General features: G+C 35.8%; 1 pseudogene; it reads left to right on the forward strand.

The window, feature by feature from the left end:
• The first annotated feature begins 23,779 nt into the window (after positions 1 to 23,779).
• On the forward strand, positions 23,780 to 24,472 carry LOC149151951 (protein KINESIN LIGHT CHAIN-RELATED 1 pseudogene; annotated as a pseudogene).
• The last annotated feature ends 695 nt before the right edge of the window (positions 24,473 to 25,167 follow it).

Below are 25,167 nucleotides of genomic sequence, written 5' to 3' on the forward strand. Positions count from 1 at the left end.
TCCAAAAATATGGATTATTTTCTTTAATGATAGGAACTTTTATGAAAATATTCACTATTGAATTATGATTAAACTAATAGTGTCAACCCATCAACCAAAGTTGAGTCAATATCAACAAATAAAAATAAAGATAAATAATAAACAAAAATTGGAACTAAGAAAATGAAAAGAAAGAAAAATAATAACACAATTTTTAATTTGTATTTGAAGTAAATTATCACCAAATGGTGATTGGTAAAAGTATATCTTTAAACTTTGACCATTCATTGGGGGTGTTTCAATCTCCCCCTCTCGCAATGATTTTAAAATACATATTGAAGAGCCAAGTTTGTCATAAATTTTAAATGGTCCTAACCAACGGTGTTGAAATTTAGTGTATTTTTTTTCCTTCACGATCTTGGTCCCATTTCAAAACAAAATATCCAATTTGAAAATATTTATTATCAACTAATATTTATCAAACTTCCTTTCATTATCTATTCATACTCATCGAAGTTAGTTTTGGTTTTCTTTCATTCTTCTTCTAACTTCATTAATGTAACAATTATTATTTGCATATTAATGCATGAAATCTTCTCTAGTAAATTGAGCTAATTGTAGAGAAGGAAGAAAAACATTAGGATGAAAAATAGCTTCCTTGTTGTAAACAAGCAAGTATCGTGAATTTCTAATGTGTTTTTACATCTTACCCTATCTTTTTCTAATGTGTTTTTACATGTTACCCTATCTTCCCGTAATGTATTATGATGTTGCTTATGCCAATTTCTTGGATGTTCATGAATAATCTTTTAAAGGATTCAAAATTCAGATTAATTTTTTATTGGTTTATTCTACTAATCCAATTCTTTGAGGATAATAGTTTACATAACATTTAACTGTGATTCCTTTTTCAATAGCATATTCAATTTATTTCAAATATGAAAATAAGGATGCATTATCTAAAACCAATGAATTTGGGATATTTAACTTGAAAATTATGAATTGATTAAGGAAATAGATAAACCAATCTTCTTTAACTTTCTTTAAAGAAATAGCTTTAGTACATCTTGTAAAGTAATCTATTGTAGTTAAAATACACTTGTGAAGCTATGAAGAATTAGGATTAATCTCTCTGTTTATATCTAAATCCACTACTTAAAATGATCTTTCACTTCAATCGGTTGTAATGGAAAAGCGTGGTTCTTTTCTCTTCTTAAATATTTCTAATAGAGTTTGCATTTCCTTGCATAAGAACAAGCATTTCTAAAGAAGGTAGCAAAATAATAACAATCTCTAAGAACGTTGTGTTCAATTGTTTCTCCACCAAAATGTCCTCTAGCTAGTCCATCATGTAATTTAGCCATTACTTTATTTGCACCAAAATTTTCAAGGCATCTTAGTAAAACATTATCATAATTTTTCTAAACAATACTTCATTTATATGATGATATTTAGAAAATTTTAATCTTAATGCTCTTTTATTTTTATGTTCCAAGTATTGAGGAGAAGTACCATGTGTTAAATAATATTTAATTTCGTAATACCATGAATTAGTTGAACCGGAATATATAAAACGTCAAGATTACTTACCTTCAATTCATTTTCCAAACTTCTTCATTGCTTATCTAGGAAACTTTTGATTCTATTGCCAACTTATATAGACCTTGTCCTATTACAATATTCATTGGCTTGATTTCAAGATCATTTTCTTGGAGTGTGTTGTCGTTGCGATCAACACCCTCCAAAATTTTGCCTACACTTGAATTTTGGAGCCTATTGAGGATCTTGTAATCTGTCGCCCCATAGTCCCTTCATGGTTGGTTAATGTTTTGTAAAGTGTTTAAGTCTCTTTCACAAACTCTAAGTGTCAAAGTCACTTTCTTACACATGTTCAACCTTTGATGAATTCACAAGCACACCCATCTTTCATAAGTTTAGATAAGCATTGCGCAACTCTTGAAAGTAAGGCTTGCGCAATCACTTTTGACAGTATCTGTGCAATCCATAAACACTATACTATGCAACCCATGTCGACAGTCAGTGACCACTCTGCATCGACATCCCCCCTCTCACTTTGGTTGCAATTGTACTTCTATTTCAGTGAGTTTTTCTAATTATCGCTTTTGCACACCTTTGCTTTCACAATGTCGCTTTCACATTATCCACTGCCATTTTTGCTTGCTTTCATTTTAATAGGTGGAATTTTCATGTTATCTTTGCTTTGGCATTTTTCGCCTTCAATTTCTTTATCTCTTGCAAGTGTTATTTTCAGTTTTTCTTACTGTCACAAGTTTCACTTCTAACTATTTCCATTCTTGTATGTGTCGCACCTTTTCACATCAATATAGGTAGTTCTAGCACACTCTCTTGCATTATATAGTTCTCTGTATAATGAGAATATGCACTAAACACATTTCTATAACTTATCGCACTTTCTGGTCAAAATCGACGCTTTTGTCGCAACTTGTATTTTAAGTGTCGCAATGTGGTGTTTCAACGGTCACACTTAGAAATAAGTGTCACTTTTCTATCATTTCAAGATATGATTGTTGTTCATGAGTCATGTGAATTACCTGGATTGTATTGATGGCATTCATGTGTGTGATCCATGCTCGAGTATTGTTCATATGCTTTTCCCATTCTTAGTCTACTAGTCTCACAGTTAGCCATTTTGGAGCTCTTCTTGGTCCTCCTGCCCAATGCAAGTTGTGAACATATGTAATCTTCTCCAGGTGATGAGCACAACCTATTCATGATCCTCACTGATGATATCACCTTCCCAAACCTATGCATTGAGTCTTTTTCAAGGTCAACTCCTAGGCTTGCACATTTAGTTCTTTTAAAGCATGGTCACTAACCTTTGTTACATGCACTAACTCACTGCATTGAGATTTGAGAAATTTTTCTTTGTATAGTGCATGGAGCATTTTTGGTGACCCTTTGCAAAAGTAAACTACAAAAATACAAGGTCTCCTCCCTTCACATCACAATGAACACTCCCTGGGCAAAGTGACTTGTCTTCTGCTGCTTGCCTTAGCCAATTGCGTAATATCCTCTTCTAGTGAGCCTTCCTGAGTGCAAGTCGCATTTATAGTGGACAAACAACCACTGCAGAAGCGAATTGCGCTAGCATAGGAACCTTCCCCTCAAGCACTGCACATGTTGCAGTTATAGTGCCTAGTCTTGCCTTCTCTGCTGATTTGAGTCCCTCACTGTGTTTTTCCTTGTTTTGCTTGCCTTCCTATCACATGTTGTAGTTCTAGTGAACAATGGAGCATTTCCTAGATCATTGCTGGAGAAAACTATGCTCTCCCTTAAGTTTGTCTCTCAATCATAGTGCATGTCACATTTTTAGTCAACAGGCTATCAACCCTTATCTACTAGACTCCCTCAATGTGCAATCATTGAGTCCTACCTTGCCTCCCATGTCGTAGTTCTAGTCCATAGTTAGGGTGTCCCTCATTCACTATGAAGCTCAACTATGCTATCACTATATCCTCCCTTCTTGAGCCCTTTGCAATGCGCAGTTTCATTCAACAAGCTCATCACATTGTCTCTTGCACTTGCCCATTGCGTTGGACCCTAGAGAGCCCATCCTCATAGTGCATGCCACCGTTCTAGTGTGCAGTGGTGCCTTCCTTCAACCATTGCTGAGCTCAACTGTGCCATCCTCAACAGGCCTTGCTCTTTTAGTCCTTTCACAGGCTCATCACAATCAACTTATTCCATGATCATGGTAGAGATATGATACATGGTTTTAAGATTGATTTTTCTTTGTCATGAGTGAACTTCATTGGTAGGCATACCACCTCAATAAGGTAAAGAGATGTTTAAGGAAGATGTCTAGGAGAAGGAATAGAGAAGCACTTGCAAAGAATAAACACAAAGAAGAACCATTATGGATACATGGAGAGATCTTGGACCAAGAAAAAAATAATACGTTTTGTGATGACTTAGAAGATCCCGATACTGATCCAAGACCCTTTGGAGGGTGAAAATGAAGAACAAGAAGATATTTCAAGAAGATTGAAGATAAAGTAGCAATAAAAGTAGCTTGACATTGCCACATCATCATGAAGTTCCATGTCATCAATGCCAAGTTATGGCTTGTACAAGTGTCATCACAATGTCATACGTGCCAATGTTACTTTCCACATGATGTGGAATGTACTTATGTATTATCAAAAGAAAAATGAAAAAATGTAAATGTGTGGAAGTCTAACAGTGACATGTGGTCCTAAGAGTCAATTGAAGTTCAAAGGTCATTTAGGAGTCCAAGAGTCATGAGGGTAGCTCAAGAGTCATAAGGGGAGATGACAGCTCATTCCTCTTGTTATAAAATCAACCTCATAACTCAAGCAACAAGTTTTTTGGAGGCTCAGGCTTTGGAGAGCTAGCTTTGGCTTCTCTAGCTTGGCATAAGAGAGAATATCATTCCTTGGAGAAGCAAGAAGTGACTTAGTGTTCAACTACTGGAGCTAGTGGCTCACCATTGTAACCATGTACTTGGATATTTCACTTAATATTTGAATCTCATTGAGCCAACACATTTTCATGCATGTATCGTGAATATTGTAAGACTATTGTTTGGGTGTTCATGGTATATGTTATTTTCAGATGTACTAAACAAATTGAACTACTTCATTGGATTTGGTTATTATCTTGTTGAATTTGTGTTGTACTTACTTTAATTATCATTATGTATATGTGAACTATTTCGCTAGATAACTAATGAATATTTCTTTGCTCTCGTGTGCCTCTCTTAAGATAATACTATTACTTTCCTCCTAGAGACTCACTCTTGTCTCCCCTCTCATGAAGGTCTCCTTTTACACATTGGAATTGATGTTTCACATTGTCAACTTACTTGTTTATTTAAAGGTTATGATTATAATCTCTTATGATACCCATTGAAACCAAGATAAACCTTGAATTATGGTGGTCGGGTTGATACTTCGAATGGGGCTCCTACTCCAAACGGCGTGAGGTCTAATTGAGACTTCGGGACTTCACATTGGGGAGACCCCCTGTATGTTGGTGGTATCCAAAACCATAAACAGAGCGTTGTCATCCAATTACCCCTTTTATCCTCTAATTCTTTATGTACAAGTAAATATTGGATAAAGGGACGTGGTATAATGATTTTTGTGAATTTAAAAGGTATGCCAAAAAATGGTTAACTACATTGAATGCGACATAAGTCTATTTGTATATTTCAAGACATTTTAACTATGCTCCTTGTATTCTTGAACTGATAAAATATATTTGTACTTCAAATCACTCTGAATTTTTAAATTAAGGTAATTGCATAGGAAGAGTTAGATGTAAAGCTATATAGTATAAAATCTTTTCAAAATTTGGATTTATTAAAGTAGGTGTTTGAGCTATTGCTTCTTTGATGATTTTAAATGATTCTCTCTTTATCTTTCCATTTAAGTGAAACGTTCTTCTTAATCATATCTTACATAGGATTTTCTATTTCAACAAAGCTAGGGACAAATCTTCTCATAAAATTTATCTTTCCTAAAATGATTGCATAGATTTCTTATTATTAGGAAAAGAAATTTGAGAAATAACTTTAGTCCTTTTGGGATTTATTATTATTTAGAATTTTGAAACAATGAAGCCTAAAAGTTTACCTCGAGTTACAACAAAAACCATTTTCTTTGGATTTAAATAAATTCCATAACTTTTATATCAATCAAAATTTTGTTTGAAATAAATGATATGTTCATTTCTACTTCATGATTAAATTATAATATCATCCAAATAAACAAACACCGCTTTGTTTATCAATCCCCTAATGAAATCTCCATTATTCTTTGAATTGTGGCCCCTACATTAATTTATCCAAAAGACATTTTACTATATGCATATGTTCCCCACTTGGTTCCAAAGGTGCTTTTATTTGATCTAACTTTGATACTGGAATCCGATTATCATAGAAAACCATATAAAATAGGAAATATTTCAAAATTAGATACACAAGGTAAAATTTGTTCTATTAGTGGAACAAGGTAATTATCTTTATCCACAACTTTGTTTAGATTATTAAAATCAATACAAACTCTAATATCCTCGTTTTTCGTTCTTATAGGAAATAAGTTTAGCACCTAGTAGGAAAGCTTGACAAAAAAAAAGTAATCATAGCTTTGAATAATCTATTCATTTGTTTGTTAATTCGAAGCTCTAAATTTGGGCCAATCTTCCTTAAATTTTCTTGCACAAGATTTATATATTTCTTAATCAAAATAACATGATATATGAATTTAATATCATAAACTTTTAAGTCACTATAAGTCCATAGAAATATGTCTTTTACTCCTTGACAAGTTTAATAAAAGCACTACATTTAGAGGAAGACCAATTGATTCCCAAATCAATATTTCAAGGATTTTGTTTGGTTCGTAAATTTATTGCCTCATATTGCATAGATAAATTGTTGGTTTCACAATTTGTCACCCCTTTGAACTTGTCTGGCATATTATAGTATTTCTCTAAATGAACCATTGATTTAGGAATGCCATTCTATGAATCAGGTTCAATTTTAAAGAAGACTCATTAATTTCTTTATCATGTTATTTTCAATCAATAATATAGACTCTGAAAGCATCTTCCTATTTGAATGTTTAGCCTTCAACAATTCCCCTTAAATTTTGGGGAAAATAAAGGGGGTCCCCATTAAATTTTGAAATTATTGTCTTTTTTCATGTCACTCATCTTATGTTTATTAAGGGTTCTATGGTATTTTCTTTTTCAATCTATTGATTCTTTTTAAGTTTTGAAGTGCTTTATGATTGATTTTGGTTCATGAAGTGATGACTTGATTCCTTGGAATGAAACTTTGAAAATATGATTAGTACATTATGCCTTATTTGTAATTTTAAAATTATGACTTATTTGTAATTTTAAATAATTCAATTAAGGCTTATATATATGGAACTCAATCAACATCTTAAAATAATATCTCTAAAAGATTGGAGCCAAGTCAATGATTTTTGACTTGAGCAAAACATCATTTTTAGAAAGCTCTTAGTTTAGTTAGAAAATGATTTTTTATTATTTTTTCTCTTGAAATACTTTGCTTTTGGTTTTTCAATATTCATGAACTTAATTTAATTTACAAAAGCCTAATAAAGTGTGAATTATACTTACTATTTAAATAAAGAAAATACTTTGTGTTTCAATCATCATGCTTGTTATTTTTCATAATTTTATTTATCAAATTTAGTACTTTGATACTTTGTTAAAAATGTGTTCTCTTATTATTGATTATTTGGTTTTATAAATGTAGATATGATAACAAGTGTTACATAGTAGCTAGTATTTGCCGCTAGTTTAAATATAGCTAAATTAAAGTAAAAAACAATAAAGAACTAAAATTGCATATACCCATCCATGGGGTCTTGGATAGATGGTGATCAAGTTATCTAGTAAAGCACTCCTTGATGTGAAGTCACTAATTCAATTCCCCATCCTGATTCGGGTGATATATTGGACATAATGAAGATATAGTCCCACCAAGATTACATTTTTTTTTTTACATATGCCTCGTCTTGAAACAACAAGACAATTAATTGAGTATGAGAGATATTAATTTATACAAATAAATGTAAATTTTTTTATTATTAATATATTTATTTTTAAAATAATAAAAAATTTATAAATTTTGTTTTTTTTCAATTTCTATAATCTATTATAACTCTAATTTCATTAAATTGTCTATTCAAAATAAATCATATTTTGAATACTAGGATAAAATGTTTATTAAGAAATTAAGAGAAGTGTTATGTAGTTAAAAAATAATACTAATTAGAAAACTAGATTAAATTAAAAATAAAATTAATCATTTAACAACTTCTCATTCTAATATATATATATATATATAAAATAATAAACATAACTAAAAATATTTTGTTCAATAGCTCAAATTTAATTAAATAATTTTATATATAATTATATTTTTAAATTAATAAATCTTTTATGTATGATTAAAGCATATTTTGAATGCAAAAATAAAATGTCTATTAAGAAATTAAGTGAATTGCTAGGTAGATAAAAAATAATGCTTTCTCATATCTATTTAAGAAATATTAAAAATATATTTTTTCCTTTCCGAAAAAATTAATAAAATTAATATTTCTAATTAGAAAATAGATTTAAATTAAAAATAAAATTTATAGTCTAACACCATTTTATTTTAGAAATTAAAATAATACCTATTATGATGCTTTTGTTACTTCAATATTTTTGTGGAGGATGTTGCACAAACATACATTTCTATATGTGTAAAAACTAAATATTACAATTTAAAAAAAAAATATAAAAAGTTGTTTAAAAGTTTGTATGTTATTAGGGTTAAAAGACAAAAGGTGTCTTTTCACATATTTTGTACAAGATATTTGAAAAACATTTTCCATCGTAATTTTTGAAATCCAAAACTCAGTTCACTCATTGACATTTTGTAAAAAAGTTTCAAAAAACAATCTCTAAGAAATTATAAACCTGGGAGTTTTGAGAAAATGTAACAAACCAAAAATAAGTTAAACAATAATACTAATTAAAAACAAATTTACAAAATATTGTGTATATCAATTTTCCATTGTTTTAATTTGTATCTCTTTGGAATTTTATTTAAAAAATTAAAATAATACAAGTTTTGAAGCTACTATGGTTTTAGTATTATTATGGCAAAAAGCTAATCAAGAGTCGTGCACACAAACTAATTCATTTATGAATTTTAAAATATGTAAAAAAATATGGTAGAAATCTAAATAACAATCATGCAAAAAACTAATCCTAATCCATTTATGGAGAGGACATTACACAAACATTCATTTTCAAATATGTAAGACTTTCAATACAAAGTAAAAAATTAAAACAATACCAATTTCAAGTTTGTGTTCTTTTCAATTTGATTATGGTAAAATTCTCACATGTAAAAAAGGTAATACCAAGTTGAACTTTGTGTTGTTTCAGTATTAACATGGTAAAAAACTAATATCTAAAAAATTAGATATTTTGCAACTCTAAAAAATTGAAAAAACACGTTTAAAATTTTTGTATATTGCTAGACTTACAATAAGAAATAAAAAAATTAGGATAATACCAATTTTGAAGTAAAACTTTTGTTTATTGTTAGATTTACAATGCAAAATAAAAAATCAAGGTAATACCAGTGTTTAAATTTGTATTCGTTTCAATATTATTATGGTAAACATCTAATCAATGTTCATGAATAAAAACTAAAAACATGTTTAAAGCTTGTGTATCATTAAATTTAAATACAAAATGCTCCTCTTAGCTCTTTAGCATTTTGTAAAAAAAATATTTTAAAATAACTTTGCATTTTAAAACTTAAAAGACAATTAAACTAAACACTTAGTAAAAAAAAATTAAAAACACTTTCCAGGAAATGATAAACCTCACTATTTTGAGAAAATGTAGCAAACGAATAACTTGTCAATTTGTCAAAATCTACTAAAATCCCATCTACATTGTGCATTCTGGCTGCTCTTAGAAAAGATGATAAAAAATGCGTTGAAAACTATAATTTACATAAAAACTTGTTATCTGCCTTAGAAAAAGATTATAAAAAATACAGTTAGCTATAAAACAACTCTAAAACTCAATGTTTATCTCAGATACATTCGATATCACCAATCAAATATTAAGCTTTCATTGTTTCTCAATACATGCTTTGATTCCCCGATCAGGGTGCACGATAGTTCATAGTCGCTCTTGGGACTCTTGTTAACAATGATATTGTAGGTTTTAACCCCGTACAGAAATTACCTGCATTCGAATTCTAAAAATAGAAAATAAACAATGGCAAGAGCATAACACATTATACAAATATATACAGAGATTTCCCCTGGACCCCAAAACTGGGACTACCAGATTGATTTTTCGTTATATTCCTTTCAATGTTACAATACATATATATATACATGCCGAAGCATCCATAAACCCCAATCCATTAACCCTAGATTAGAACATAACCATAGTTCCCTTGACCAGATCTACAAAATACCATGAAACTAAAACCATAGCGTCCAAAACTATGTGGGAAATCCATGCACAAAACCATAGGTAGGTCCACCCACCTAATATAGGGTCTAAAAAAAATTTCCCCGGGGCGGTCCCTCTGACCCCCCCGTTTCACTAATGGGGCTAGTCGTGGAAAGAATATAACACAACCCAACATTCTCCCACTTGTTTTCTTTCCACAGGGGGCCACAGGAGAGTTTAGTCATTGATCCATCCTTGCAACGCCCATTGTTTCTCTACACCAAGAGAACTTATCAAAACTCACAGATTTTGTCAATGCATCTGTAGTATTATTCAAAGTGTACACCTTTACCAACAACACCTTTTTGTCTTCTACCATATCCCTCACAAAGTGATACTTAACATCAATGTGCTTTGTGTTTGAATGATAAGCAAGGTTCTTTGCCAAGAAAATTGCACTTTGGTTGTCACAGCCTATCCTTATAGCTCGTTGTACTAACCCCATACTTGAACACAATCTCTACAACCAAACAACTTCCTTGCTTGCATGAGTGGCTGCCATGTGTTCTGCCTCTGTAGTTGACAATGCCACTACTGGGGCTAATCATGTAAAGAATATAACACAACCCAACATATATGATGGGAGGCAGAGCGAATGTTATGAAACCAGCTCACAAAAAGATAGAAAAGATAGATCAACACCTTATAACTTAGCCTCTTCGAGGGGGCAACATTTACATTACACAAATGAACAATTCTTAGATGATACAAATGACAAGACCTCCTTTCTATATATAGGAGTCTAAGGAGTCATAATATAATCAGAGCCGACATAACAATAATAATGTAAGGGCACAATAATAACAATAGTGGGCTTCTATGGGGCACAATAGTAACAATATGGGGACTACATGGGTACAACAATATAATAAGGGGGCTGTACTAATAACAATAAGGGGTTACACTAGTAGTATAGGGGCCTAACATGCCCCTCTCCTTCAAAAAGTGTTGTCCTCAATGCTTGAGTAGTTCTTGATGCTTCTGTAGAATATTCTTGTCCTCCCATGTGGAATCTTCAGCGGGTAAGTTCTTCCACTTGATGAGATACTCTGAAATTGATCGATTTCGTAGCTGTCGGGTTCTTGTTTTTGTGACTGCTCCAGGTTCCAAAATGATTTTTCCTTCCTCTTCAAGTTTTGACAATATTGTTTGAATTGGGATCTTCTGCAACTTTTGAATGAGTGGCCACACTTCTTCGTCCTTCTTCCATTCATCCCTTCGTTTATCCAATTTGGTTGGATAATAGAAATAGCAAAAAACAATGCTTCCACATCCTCATCCTTTCTTGAGAGTGCATCTGCAACAAAATTTTGCTTCCCTTTTCTATAGATGATGTCAAACTCATAACCTAATATATTTGTGACCCATTTTTTTTGTTCTTCTATAGATAATATTTGTTCTAAAAAGTATTTAAGACTATCATGATCCATTTTTACCTTGAAGTGTCTTCCCATTGGGTAAGGTTGCCATTTCTTAAGTGCATGTAGTATTGCCAACGTTTCCTTCTCATAAATAGCTTGCTTGAGATGTAGCTGTAAAAATACCCAATCACCTACATCAAAACATTTTTCATTGCGATGTTGATCTACTAGTGGTTTCATTCGATTCTGCACCAAAGTGGCATTATCCTTTAAAAGTTGGAGAACTTGTCGTTGATGCTCAATGTGATCTTTCACTGCTTGAACCTTTTTCTTCTTGATATGTCCTTCTAGCTTTAGGGTTTGAGGAGTGGTAATTTCTTCCAATGCTTTACAAGATATGGTCGGATTCATTTCTTGATGCTCGATGTGATCTTTCACTTCTTGAACATTTTTCTTCTTGATATGTCCTTCTATCTTGATAATTTGAGGAGTGGTAATTCCAGCCAATGCATTACAAGATATGGTTGGATTCATTTCTTCTTTCTCGATGTGATCTTTCACTTCTTGAACCTTTTTCTTCTTGATATGTCCTTCTATCTTGAGAGTTTGAGGAGTGGTAATTCTTGCCAATGCTTTATAAGATATGGTCGGATTCATTTATTCTTTCTCTGGGGTTGGTTCCTGGTGTATATACTCTTCTTTTGATGTTTCTTGATCCTTTTCTTCCTTCTCTTCATAATCTATGTAAAATAATTTATTCTCAGCACACTTATGACCTTTAGTGCATTTGCTATCACAATTGTAACAAGGCCCTTTTTCTCTTTTTTCTTCCAATTGTTGTGGTGTCACCCTTGTAGGTTGTGGAAGGCTAGGAGAAGAAAAACGTCCATAATTATAGTCGTGAGTGGTTGGATTCCTTGTTTCCATAATTTCGCTTTCAATTTTTCTTGCCCACTTGAATGCCTTCTCCAATGAATCAGGTTCCCAGAGATGAAGCTCATGTTGAATGTTATCCTTTAAAATACCTATGAAGACATCAATCCTTTGCTTCTGTGGAATATCATTTACCCTTATATTCAATTTTTGAAAGTCCTCAATGTGTTCTTCCATTGAACACTTTTGTTTGAGATTTATCAATTGGCTAAACAAGGTGTTTTCTCTTTGTATCCTCATAATGTGCTATCATTTCCTCTGTGAAAATTGACCACGTAACAAGTGGTTTACGAGAACAAAGCCCTTAATATCATAAAAATTGATCTGTTTCTAAATATAAAGATGTAATACATACCTTTTGTAACAGTGGTACACCCTGTAGATCAAAATATTTCTCCATCTATAGTATCCAATTTACCGGATCATTGCCATCAAACTTCCTCATCTCACTTTTTCTTGATTTTAGGAGCTCGATCTTGAAATGACTGTAACTATGTAATTTCAGATCTTCCAGTTCTGAAATCACAACCTACTGTATCCCTTTGTGTCCTCTTTCCAATGCCACCAATCTGATCCAAATTGGATTCTCCAAGGAAAGGTTATGCCAAATCTCCCATGGTGACCTGATTATAGACTAATTCAGTAGAGTGAACTTGTACGATGTGACACGTGTCACTGTTTCAACCTTTGGATCTAAAAAGTGCACATAAGAAACTACAGTCCGTCCTATTTCTGTAACTTCTTACGAAATTTCAATCTAATGCTTAGAGAGAAAGTTATGACGATTTTCCCTAGGTCACCTGTTTGGAATGTAATTTGGGGGTCTTCAAAAACCCTAACTTCCTTAGACTATATCTACGAAAATATAGCGAGACAGGATCTGAAATTCAGAGCTAAGGTTCAGACCGATTTTGTTTCAAATGGGTTTTTTTCTTAGCTTTTGAAACTTCGTAGAGAAATAGTTATAGCGAAAATCCCACGATGACTTGTTTGGAGCAGCGAAACCCTAGAATCCACAGCTCTGATACCAAATGTTATGAAACCAACTCACAAAAAGATAGAAAAGATCAATCAACGCCTTATAACTTAGCCTCTTCGAGGGGGAAACCTCCTTTACAATACACAAATGAATAATTCTTGATGATACAAATGACAAGACCTCCTTTCTATATATAGGAGTCTAAGGAGTCATAATATAATAAGAGCCGACATAACAATAATAATGTAAGGACACAATAATAACAATAGTGGGCTTCTATGGGGCACAATAGTAACAATATGGGGACTACATGGATACAACAATATAATAAGGGGGCTATACTAATAACATTAAGGGGTTACACTAGTAGTATAGGGGCCTAACAGCGAAAGGGCGGCTCCTGTCGGAACCTTGCATGTGTGAACATGATGGAGGGGTGGCAGATAGCGTGGGGGAGTTTAAGGTGGGAGTAAATTGACATAGGGCTCATAACATTCACTTTCACTCTATTTTTCACCTTTATCCTCATTTTGTCACCTCATTCCATCACATTATCACTACATAAACCTACATTATCATTACTACATGAGTTCACATTTACATTTTCCAAAGTTATTAATTTTATGTATTTAGAGTGAATTTATGATTAAAAGTTAGAGAAATAACATGTATTTGCTTATACCTAAAAGTGTCATGAGTTTGATGACATGTGTAGATCATTTTGAAGCTTCCAAGGCACCCTTATGTGGCCTCCCAAGATCATATTCGAATTTCAACTCAAGAGGTGCACCATATTCCAAGGAGAAAGATCATGGAGATCTTGATGTGTCATGGGATTTGTATCTAGTATTTAGGGATAAGTTGAGACAAGTATGGATCTAGTAGATATTTAAGGGATCTACATTTATTGAGTAGATATCCCTAATTCATGTATAAATAAGAGGAACATCCTTCAAAGGAGGGTGAACAGTTATCAATTATTCATTAGCATTAGATTTATGATTGTTCATTCAGCATGAATAATATCATTTTCTCCCAATCATGAGTTATGAGTGTTGTTTGATTCTTAAGGTGTGATAGTTGTTCATGTGTGCTCATTGAGGAATGGAAGGATTCCCATACCAAGATAAGTACACTTTGTTGTAGAGTAATGTTCATAGTTGTGAATATACTAGTTTTAATTTTGTATGTTCAACTTATTTCTTTGCTGCAAATACTTGTAGATAATTCCAGTATGAATTCATGTTATCGCCATGTTTTGTTGTGTGAAGATTGATCTCCTTTCAGTAGCTAGTTTTTATGTGAGAAGGACAACGAGGAACTCCTAAGTTAGGAGCCTCTTCTCCATGAGCTAGACTGAATTGAAACAAGATTTACTTTCTTATATGCTTTCCTAGATTACATTTATGTGTAGATTGATTTCCTTTCAATAGCTAGTTTTTATGTGAGTAGGACAACCAAGTCCTCCTAAGTTAGGGGACTCTTCTCCATGAGCTAAGAACTGAACTGAAAACAATATTTACTTGCTTTCATTTATATGCTTTCTTTCCTGCTTTCTTAGATGTTTGGCAATGTTATTATAGAAAGATTGTAGAAGGACAACCAGGACTCTTGAACAAGAGACTCTTCTCTATCTTCTAAAGTAAACTAATTCCATTGATCAAACATTTTTATACTTTCATAAAATAGATCTGAATATTTTCTTTTCAAAATAGTTTAGATTTGTAATATGCATTTCCATTCTAAACAAACTTCCTACACCAGTTTCATTTGAGGTCCCATATATTTTGGTTTGCTTCCAAGTTTATGAAACCCCCTGGTTGACAAATTAAATGACAAGGATTTAGCATACAATTAAATCGTCCTACATTTTGGCGCCGTTGCTGGGGAAGCAAACTTAGATGTAAGCTAGTTAGGAGGATTGTTTAGGAAGCATTTTCATTTAGGATCATTTTTATTTAGGGTTAATTGCATTTAGGCATTTTCATTTAAGTTTATTCTCATATAAAAAAACATAGAAATAGAACACAAATAAAAAACCCCCATTTACTTAAAAAAAACAAAAACACAATAAAAATCCATATGTATATATGGAAGAACGATGAGTATAAGTTTGGAACAACTCACTCAGATCCTAGCAAGTGTCAGGATCTCCTCTTCTTGCGAAGAAGAGATCTTGACAGCAGCCAAAAGCTTAACTACTCCTCTAGAAGAAAACAATGAATTAACATTCGAAGAATCCTGTACATCTAATGATGAACAATTATTCGAACAGGAGATTGAGGAGGACAAAGAGAAGTTGCAGCATGATCTGAATAAGAGTGGAAATCACACCTATGAAAGCCTTATCAAAATGTGGTTTCGATGGTTTCAAGCGAGTACCACGTTAGATCAATTTTGGTTTTATTTCATTAAATCATACTCACAAAAATTAGAATTGATCATCCTTGTATATTTTCATTTTAAAATTGCGAAATTGAAAATGAATATATTTTTACTACTATTGCGTGAATGACTACACTGGAAATATAATTACACGTAATGGTTTGTAATTTTTAATTAGCATAGAGTAGGTAGGATGATATTTTCAATCTCGAATAAGTATGCTCTCCCCCTACGTCTTTGGACGATCCTGAGGATCAAAAAGTAGGTTGTCTATAATTGTTTTCAGGGTTTGCAATATTCTTGTCTCCATTTGCTAAAAAGATTTCATCCTAAATCAATAAAAAAATTCTAGATTATTTTAGGGTTAGAATAAAATTTGAATTCTTTTTAAAAGTTTTTGATTTAAAAAAAAAAAAACAAAACAAAAAAAACTAGAATAAAATTCAAATTCTTTTTAAAGATTTTAATTAAAAAAAAGAAATTAAAAAGAAATTTAGCAATGAAATTCAATTTCTTTTTAAAGATTTTTAAAACAACATAAAAATAAATAAATAAAATCATTAGGAATAAATTTAATTTCTTTTTAATTTGCAACATAAAATTTAAAAAAATTAGGAGTAAAATTTAATTGTTTTTTTAAATTTTAGTTAAAAAAAAACAATACAAAATAAATTTCATTTTTTAAATTTTTAGTTCTTAATAACAATACAAAACAATAAATTTTCAAATGGTGGAGTAACATAAGGCACTTTTGGGATTCTTAACATTTGTGTTTTGCAGGGAATTAAAAAAAAAAATTCGGTTCCCGCTCTGCAACCTGCGAGATCCGCTTTTCGCGCGTTCTGATCTTGTGCACGTGCCCGCTCTCTGCGAGTCCCGATCCCTGTGGACGTGTTCGCCGGGAGCTTTGCTTCAAAGCTGCGGTCGGGCTGGCTGGAGCTGCTGCCCTCCATGGAGGAGTTGACTCCTCCTCAGGGGTCTTCCTCCCCTCCTCCGTCTTCTGCCGCTGAGGCCTTCAGAACCTTGCTGGCCTCTCTGCCAAAGAAGAAATCAGTGGAAGCTGCGAAGTTTGTGAAAAGACTGGAAGATATCCCCGAGATTGCCCTTCCGCCTGAAGGTCCGATTCAAGTAGCCTTGTCCCTGGCAGATCGTGCCCTGGTCGGTCAGTTCACAGGACTATGGCCCTCCCCGAAATCAACTGAGAACTGGGTTGCAAGGAACTGGGCTCCGCTGATAAAAAACAAGGTAACCTCTTACTTCCTCGGAAGAGGATATTTTTTATTTGAATTCTCTGCAAAAGAAGACAAAGATCTCATTTTCAGGAATGGCCCCTACTTCATGGGCCCCCAAGGCCTGTATTTAAACAAATGGATGCCAGACTTCGATCCGGCGGTGGATGTGCCTACAGCGGTCCCGGTATGGGTAAGACTCCCCAATCTACCCGTCCACTGCTGGAACTGGGACTCTCTGAAGCATATAGGAAACTCTCTCGGGAAATTCATTGACAAGGCCAACAACAAAGATCAGTATGACTATGCCAGGATTTGTGTGGAGGTAGATCTGGAGGTCGGACTACCAGAAGCCGTCAAAATAGTTGTAGGTCCTTGGACCCATGTTCAGAAGCTGGACTATGAACAACTGCCATTTAAATGCCGGAAGTGTCATGTCTACGGACACTTTGCCAGAGACTGCCCGTCCAAAGGGGTGGAAGAAAAAGGGAAAGAAGATGGGTGGAATCAAGCAAAGCGTCCCAAAACTTCACACAAGAAGAATGTAAATGCAAATTCGAAAGCTCCCCAAGCAGGCCCGGTTCAGAAGCCATCCATGGAACGCCAAGGAAATAAATTTGAGATACTTGGATCTGAAATAGTGATCACGCAGGAGACAGAAATCCCTAAGGAGGCCCCTCCATCCAAAGCCTCCCCCTCCAAAAGCGTACCAGAGAGATCCAAGGAGAGGTTATCAGAGGAAGAAGAGGAAACCCAAGAGTCCGAGGAATCAGAGGAAGAAGGGGAAATAGGTGAATCTCAGTCTTCCCCCAGAAGATCTACAAGAGGACGCATGTCAGCAAAGGAAAAAAGAGAACAAGAAACCTATAAGGACAAGCTTCAGGGCAGCCAGCCAACTCTAGAGAAACTCCTAGCAAAAACCCCGAAGATGAAGAAGATCCAAACCCAGAGCTCCAAGGGAGCTCACCACAACAAAAGTAAATAATGAAAATAGTCTCCTGGAACTGTAGGGGAATGGGCACCAAAGCCAAGGAAGAAGCAATGAACAGTTTAATAAGATTGGAAGCCCCGACATCCTTCTCATCTAGGAGACTAAATTGGAGGATTCAACCTTCCTCCAGGCAAGCAAAAATTTTTGGAAGAAAGAAGGAGCGCATGCAACCTCCGCCCGTGGAGCTTCGGGAGGACTTGGGTCGCTCTGGAATCCCAATAAGTTCTCATTAATCTCTGAGTCCCTGAACACCCATTGGATTTTTTTAAAAATGCAGCACTTAGAATCTAAGGAAATTATTTGCCTGTTCAATGTTTATGCTCCTAACAATGCAGGTGAGAAAAAACTATGTTGGGACTCTATAAAAAACTTTGCAGATCTAGAAAACTTGGAGAACACAATCATAGCCAGAGACCTCAACCTCACCCTCCTCTCGTCAGAAAAAAGAGGAGGCAGCATCGTCAGGGATCCGACAAGAGAATTAGTGGAAGACCTCATGCAAGATTGGGATTTGATAGACATTAAGCCGACCACGGGTAACTTCACTTGGTCAAATAAGAGAGTTGGCCCGGGATACATAGCGGCAAGACTAGACAGATTTTTGGTACAAAGTTCCTTCCTTCTTCTTGGATTAGAAGCTAGAATGCGAATTCTCCAAAGCAGCGTTTCAGATCACAAGCCCATCAACCTTGAGCTGTTGACCCCCAAGGATTTGGGGCCTATACCTTTCAGATTCAGCTCCCTTTGGATCAAAGAGAAAGACTTTATGGAAAAGATCAGAGACTGTTGGAAAGAGCCAGTCAAGGGATCCGCTTTTTTTGTGTGGGAGGAAAAACTAAGAAGAGTTAAAGGCATGCTGAAAAATTGGGCTAAGACCCTGCCCAATCCTGCTGCTGAAAGGAAAAAAATACAAAGTGCTTTAGAAAGACAACATCTCCATCTTGAAGCAGCTGATATCACTAAAGATGAGTTGGAAAAGGAGGCCAAACTTCAACAAAGCTTCCACAAGGCCTGTCTGGCAGAAGAAGAATACTGGAGGCTCAAGTCCAGGAGCCTCTGGCTCAAATATGGAGACAGAAACTCCTCCTTTTTCCATAAACAAGCCCAAGCCAGGAAAGGCCGCAACTCCATCACTGAAATAAAAGAAGACAACTGCGTTTTGAAGGATTTTACCAACATAAAAAAGGCAGCCTCAGAGGAATTTGAGTAGTTGTATAAAGAAGTTTCAGGACTTGATCTAAACACTACCCTGTTGGACGCTGTCCCTAACATGATCACCTCCAAAATGAACCAGGTACTTGAAGGCAAAATCACGCAAAAGGAAGTCAAGGAGGCTCTCTTCGCAATGGACCCCGATAAAGCTCCGGGACCGGACGATTTCACGCCCAGATTCCTCTAGACCTGTTGGCAGATTGTAGAGAAGGAGTTCTACAAAATGATACAGAAATCCCAAGACTGTCAGAAGATTGGAGGCTGTACAAATTCAGCCTTTCTTGCCCTCATTCCCAAAGAGAAAGGAGCAAATTCTTTTAGCAGATTTCGCCCAATTTCCTTATGCAATATTGGGTACAAAGTCATAACCAAAGTGATAGCTAACAGGTTGAAAAGATTTCTTCCCAAAATTATCCCAGACAATCAAGGTGGATTTATCCATGGCAGGCAACTGGTGGACAATTTCGTGCTGGTTCAAGAGGCGATTCATTCCAGCCTGCACCGAAAGGAAAAAGGTATGGTTATTAAATTAGATCTTGCAAATTCTTTTGACCGTGTTAGACATAGTTTTTTGTTTGAGGTGCTGCAAAAAATGGGGTTCGGTCAAAACTTCATCAAGTGGATTAGAGCATGTATCTCGGAACCTTGGATTGCCCCCTTAGTGAACGGAAGGGCAGCTGACTTCTTCAAAGCCTCTAGAGGGCTGAGGCAGGGGTGCCCCCTTTCTCCACTCCTATTCGTTCTTTAGGCCTCTGTTCTCAGCTTCATTCTTCAAAGAAAGTAGCAAGAACAAGACATCTCTGGCCTGTGCATAGCTAGAGGGGTTAAAAGCATCAATCATGCCCTCTTCGCGGATGATACTCTTCTGCTGGGGGCTGCAACTCCTCTTTCAACAACCAAATTCAAAGAAGTTCTGGAAGATTATTGTAAAGTCTCGGGCAGTGTTCTAAACAACGCCAAATGCCATATCTACTGTTGGAATATTCCTGCTTCAACTGCAAGCTCCATTGCTAGATGCCTCGGTTTTGCAGTCTCAACTTCTTGGTCCTCATTTAAATATCTGGGACTGCCCATCTTCCATAAAAGGGCCTTGAGTAAAGATTGGTATCCTCAGTTAGACAAATTTAAAACTAAAATGCAGGCCTGGGGGTCCTCCTGGCTCAATATAGCTGGAAAATCAGTCCTCATTAAAGCAGTGCTCAGCAGCCTTCCTCTATTCAAATTCTCGGTTCTATTGGCGCCTGTGGGAATCATCAAAAAGATGGAGGAACTAATCAGAATGTTTTTCTGGAAAGGAGGCAAGCAAAACGAGAAGAAAATTTCCCTAGTTAATTGGGAAACAGTCACCAGACCAACTCAGGAGGGAGGCCTGAACTTCAAAGATCTCAGTGTCCAAAACTTAGCCATGGGAGCCAAATTGATTTGGAAAATCATAGCTCCAAATCCTGGTTGGGTGCAAGTTGCGTTGTGGAGGAAGTACTTCAGAGGACCGAGACTTAGATGTCTGGATCAGCCCAAGAACCACTTCAATTCTCCTTTCAGCAGGTTCATCAGCAGAACTAGTCCATTGATAAGGAATAATTCCTTCTGGATTCCAGGCAATGGAAAACGCATTCATCTCTGGAACGACAACATCTTAAATAGACCTCCGCTGGCAGAATCGAAAGGCATGCCTGAGTTGCAGCGCTGGATGTCAGAGGCCAGCATAAACTCATTGTGGGATCTCTCAATTTGGAAAGACGATGTGTGGTCGGGTTGGAAACAGCTCCCAGTCCCACCCGACTTACGCCCTGACCTGGAAACGTTAATCACGCAGTTACATGGGCTGGCTCCAATTCAAGTAAGCAAGCAGGACGTGAGAGGCTGGGGATCAAATCGAGCAGGTTATTCTGTAGCCCAGGGCTATGTCAAATGCCTTGAGAGGCCCCACGTGCCTCCCAATCCTGCCCCCTGGGTTGGCATATGGAAAATTCCTTCAATTCCTAAGGTAGATCACTTCTGCTGGCTTCTCTGCCACCAGAAAATTCTGACTGAAGACAGGCTTCAGAAAAGGGGCTTCTACGGGCCTTCTAGATGCTCTCTTTGTAAGGAAAACTCAGAATCCGCCTTCCACCTCATGATTGAGTGCAAGTTCGCAGCCTCCATATGGCAAGAGCTGCTTGTCTCCTGGAAGTATAAATTCACTTTCCCCTCCTCAGTCTCGGAACTATTTGCAGGCTGGATGGCCAGATACCCAGGCTCATCTCCAAAAAATAAAACAATCAGGTCAGCGTGGAGTGCTCTGCCTAAATTCATCAGCTGGCAAGTCTGGCTGGAAAGGAACCGAAGGATTTTTCGAAATAAGGAACAGGACTTCAAAATAGTGGCCAACTCAGTAAAATATCAGCTAGTTGAGTGGCTGGAAGACAAAGGAGACGACACAAATTTAAGCCAGCAGGACATAGAGCTGGGAACTGCTCTCAATTTCAAATTTCCAAAAGCGAACAACTCTCCTCCTCCTTGCAAAGAATGGCAAGTCAGGAAAAATGAAGCTGATTTTAAAATCTGGATGTCCAATCAAACTCTTCCATCCCTCTTCTTCGATGGGGCTGCCAAAGGGAATCCAGGTACTGCTGGAGCAGGAGGTCTCATCATAAATCCAGATGAAACAGCTGTGCACAGATTTGCTTGGGGATTAGGCCACTCCTCAAGTATTCAAGCTGAAGCGATGGCCCTTTTCCAAGGAATCAAATTCCTCAAAGAGCTGGGCTACAAGGAGGCAAATGTCTTCGGAGACTCCCAGGTGATCATCCAAGCAGTGGCGACCAACTCCAATCCAGCGGACCTGCAGCTTGCAAGGATAATTTCAAGGATCAAAGACATGGCAAAGTCCCTGAATCTGAAATACTTCCATGTTTTGAGAACAAATAACAAAGAAGCAGATAACGAGGCAAACAAGGCAGTCCATTTAGATGCTGGTTCTTTTCTCAGAGACAATGTAATCCTTTGGGATCCAATCCCTTAAAGTGCCATGTTCTTTTGCTTCCTTCTGCATCAGTTTGTTTGTATTTTTCAGCTCGGGAAATTAGCAGCAGAAGTACACTTTATTAAATGTAAAAAGAGGAGCCTGCTAAGAGTAGGCGTTATATTCCTCTGGCTGAAAAGTCACGCAGAACTCTACCTCTTCTTTTGTAACCGAATTTGTGGCTCTTTGCCACTCAGTTAATGAAGTCCCATAACCGTTTTTGTCAAAAAAAAAAAAAAAAACAATACAAACCCATAAATAAATAAATAAAATCTTTTTAAAGTTATTATTATTTTAAAATTAAGAATAGGATTTAATTTTTTGTATACCCTACAAAATAAAACAATTTTATTAAAAAACAAAAAACAATTTTATTTAAAAAAAACATAAAAATAAAAAACTAGACATCCATAGCAAAGACGTACAGTAAGAGTAAGAAGAAAATGAAGAGAATTAGCAGTCGGATCGACTCGGAGTTCGGAGGACGGAATATATGTTCCTCTGCTCCAAGTAGAGAAGTTCATTATACGCTTAGTCGCCATTGCTTTCCAAACTTGTGCTCCTCGCGACCCTTTGTAATTCACACCGTGTTCTTGATTTGAATATGATCCACCCGAATCACACCCTGTTTCTGGATTTGAATACGACCGACCGAATTAATCTCAGAATTGAGACGCTGAGGGAGATTTGAGGCAGCTCGTGTGACCATTCTAGGGCAACTCACACATCTGTTTTGAGGCAGAGTATGATGCAGTTTTGAGGCAAGGTATGACACAGTTCTGAGGTAGAGTATGACGCATTTCTGAGGCATAATATGGCATATTTCTGAGACAGAATGAGGGCCATCCCTAAGGCATGCTTCTTACTCAAATTTATTACTAGCTGCTTAGTGGAGTGAGTGGGGACAAACAATGTTTTCAACTGCCCACAATTTTTCACGCATCCACTAAAACTTAATCAGAGAAAAATCCTCAAAATTCATGTAAAGCCGATTTCACCCGATTTCCTGTGATCTCCTGCCGATTTCATGCGATTTCCAGAATCTCGATTGCCTAGTCCAGCATTACGAGGGAGGCATTGTGTTTTGTTTTGAATTTCTTGAGTCTTAAGCTGAACAAATATCAAAGGCATGCAGAACCATCGGATTCTGCTCAACATCAAGTTGCTAGGCAGATGCAGGCAGTTGTATTGATGTATAATTATTATCAACCGAAAAAATTAACTACATATTGAATTTCTTAACTACCTCAATTACTGCAGATTTGTTGTAGCTTCATGTGCAAAACTTGTAGCGTATATGGGAATCATGAAGGGTTCTAATCAAGCATCTTGTAGTTACCCTCAGCATCATGTTACACCCACTGACAGAATGCGTAGAAATAAAATTCCAGTGGGCTGTGATAGATTTTAATAAGAGATCCTCATCTGTCAGCGCATAATGCATTATCATTATCCTTTGCGAGCTCACAACAGGCTAGAAGGATTTATCCATCTCGAGTTCTTTGTCCTTACCCTAAAGAGAGCCATGATATTACGTTTGTTGGTGGGTCAACATGCCCAATCACTGCCGATAGTAGAAATGGATTATTGATGCACCATTTCGAAATTCACAGGAGTCATTTCAAATGAAGATCCATGGATGCGCCCCTCAATATTGTCCAGATCAGATACTTTACGCAGATGATACCCAGCAAGCATGCAGGCATTATCCCACATGGATCATCAGACTTCCGGTCTGATACAGCTCTTGATAATCCAGATCTGGGTCCTTTCCTGCTTAAGGTGGCCAGAGACCTGATTATATCTGGTGACAATCCTTATGAGGCTCTGGAATGTGCTTCAAGGGCTGTAGAATCTTTCGACAGATGCTCTGATGGGAAGCCTAGCATTGAGTTCGTGATGAGTTTACATATACTGGCAACAATTCATTGCAGTTTGGAGCAGTTTGAGGAGGCCATTCCTGTATTGGAACGCTCCATCAGAGTCCCTGTGATGGATGATGAGCTTGAATATGCTCTTGCGGCATTTGCAGGCAATATGCAGCTGGGTGACACCTATGCCATGTTGGGAAGGATAGGGGATTCACTGAATTGTTATCACAAGGGGATGGAGATTCAGAAAAAGGTGTTGGGAGACATGGATTCGAGGTTTGGGGAAACTTGCAGGAATGTGCCAGAAGCCCATGTGCAGGCAATGCAGCTTTCGGAGGCTGAGAAGTTCTGGCAACGTGCTCTGGAGATCCATAAGATGCATGGTGGTCTGGCTTCGGTCGCTTTCCTTCTGCACGCTACGGTTATGCCGCATATATCGACGGTATATAATTTTTAATTTTTAATTTTTTTTTAATAAGTTTTAGTTAAAAAAAACAATAATATATATATATATATATAAATCGAAAATCAAAACAAACAAAAAAAAATCCTAAAAACAAAACAAATAAAAAAACCAAAACAATTAAAAAAAATAAAATTGCAAATGGACATTTCATAACTTTTGAAAACAATTTATGCTAACTTGCTTTATTGGAGTTATTTCAAAGGAAGGTAAAAATTTCATTTCATTTCATTTTATTTTGGTTGCTAAACATTCGTACTCATTCTTGCATTTTATATCTTAAAAAAAAAACTCTCATAGTTTTCATGCAGGATTTGTACTGAGCTTTTACAGGTGCGCGACAAGTCCATGCAGATGTGATCCCCATAAATCACAACAAAACATGCATCATTAAAGCTTGAAGGAGCTAATTTTTAATTACATATGTCATGACATTTCCCGCTACACAGAAATCTTTTGTGTCATGATATGTTTACCCACACTTCTCCTTCAAAGCCTCATCAATCATCCATACTAGAGCCCACTAATTCATAGCCTTATCCATCATGACTTCATACATGTCTACTTTTTTGAGTCACATACATATTTGCATTCTTTTCAGTTCATCTTTTTGCCTTATGAATAAACCATCAATCTCTCTACATTGCCTTATTTTCCTTGTCATAAAAACTGTCTGACGATAACATCTT

The sequence above is a fragment of the Pinus tabuliformis genome, chromosome 9 (assembly GCF_031772625.1).
Source record: "Pinus tabuliformis cultivar Carrire ecotype Pingquan chromosome 9, CPIR1, whole genome shotgun sequence".
NCBI lineage: Eukaryota > Viridiplantae > Streptophyta > Pinopsida > Pinales > Pinaceae > Pinus > Pinus tabuliformis.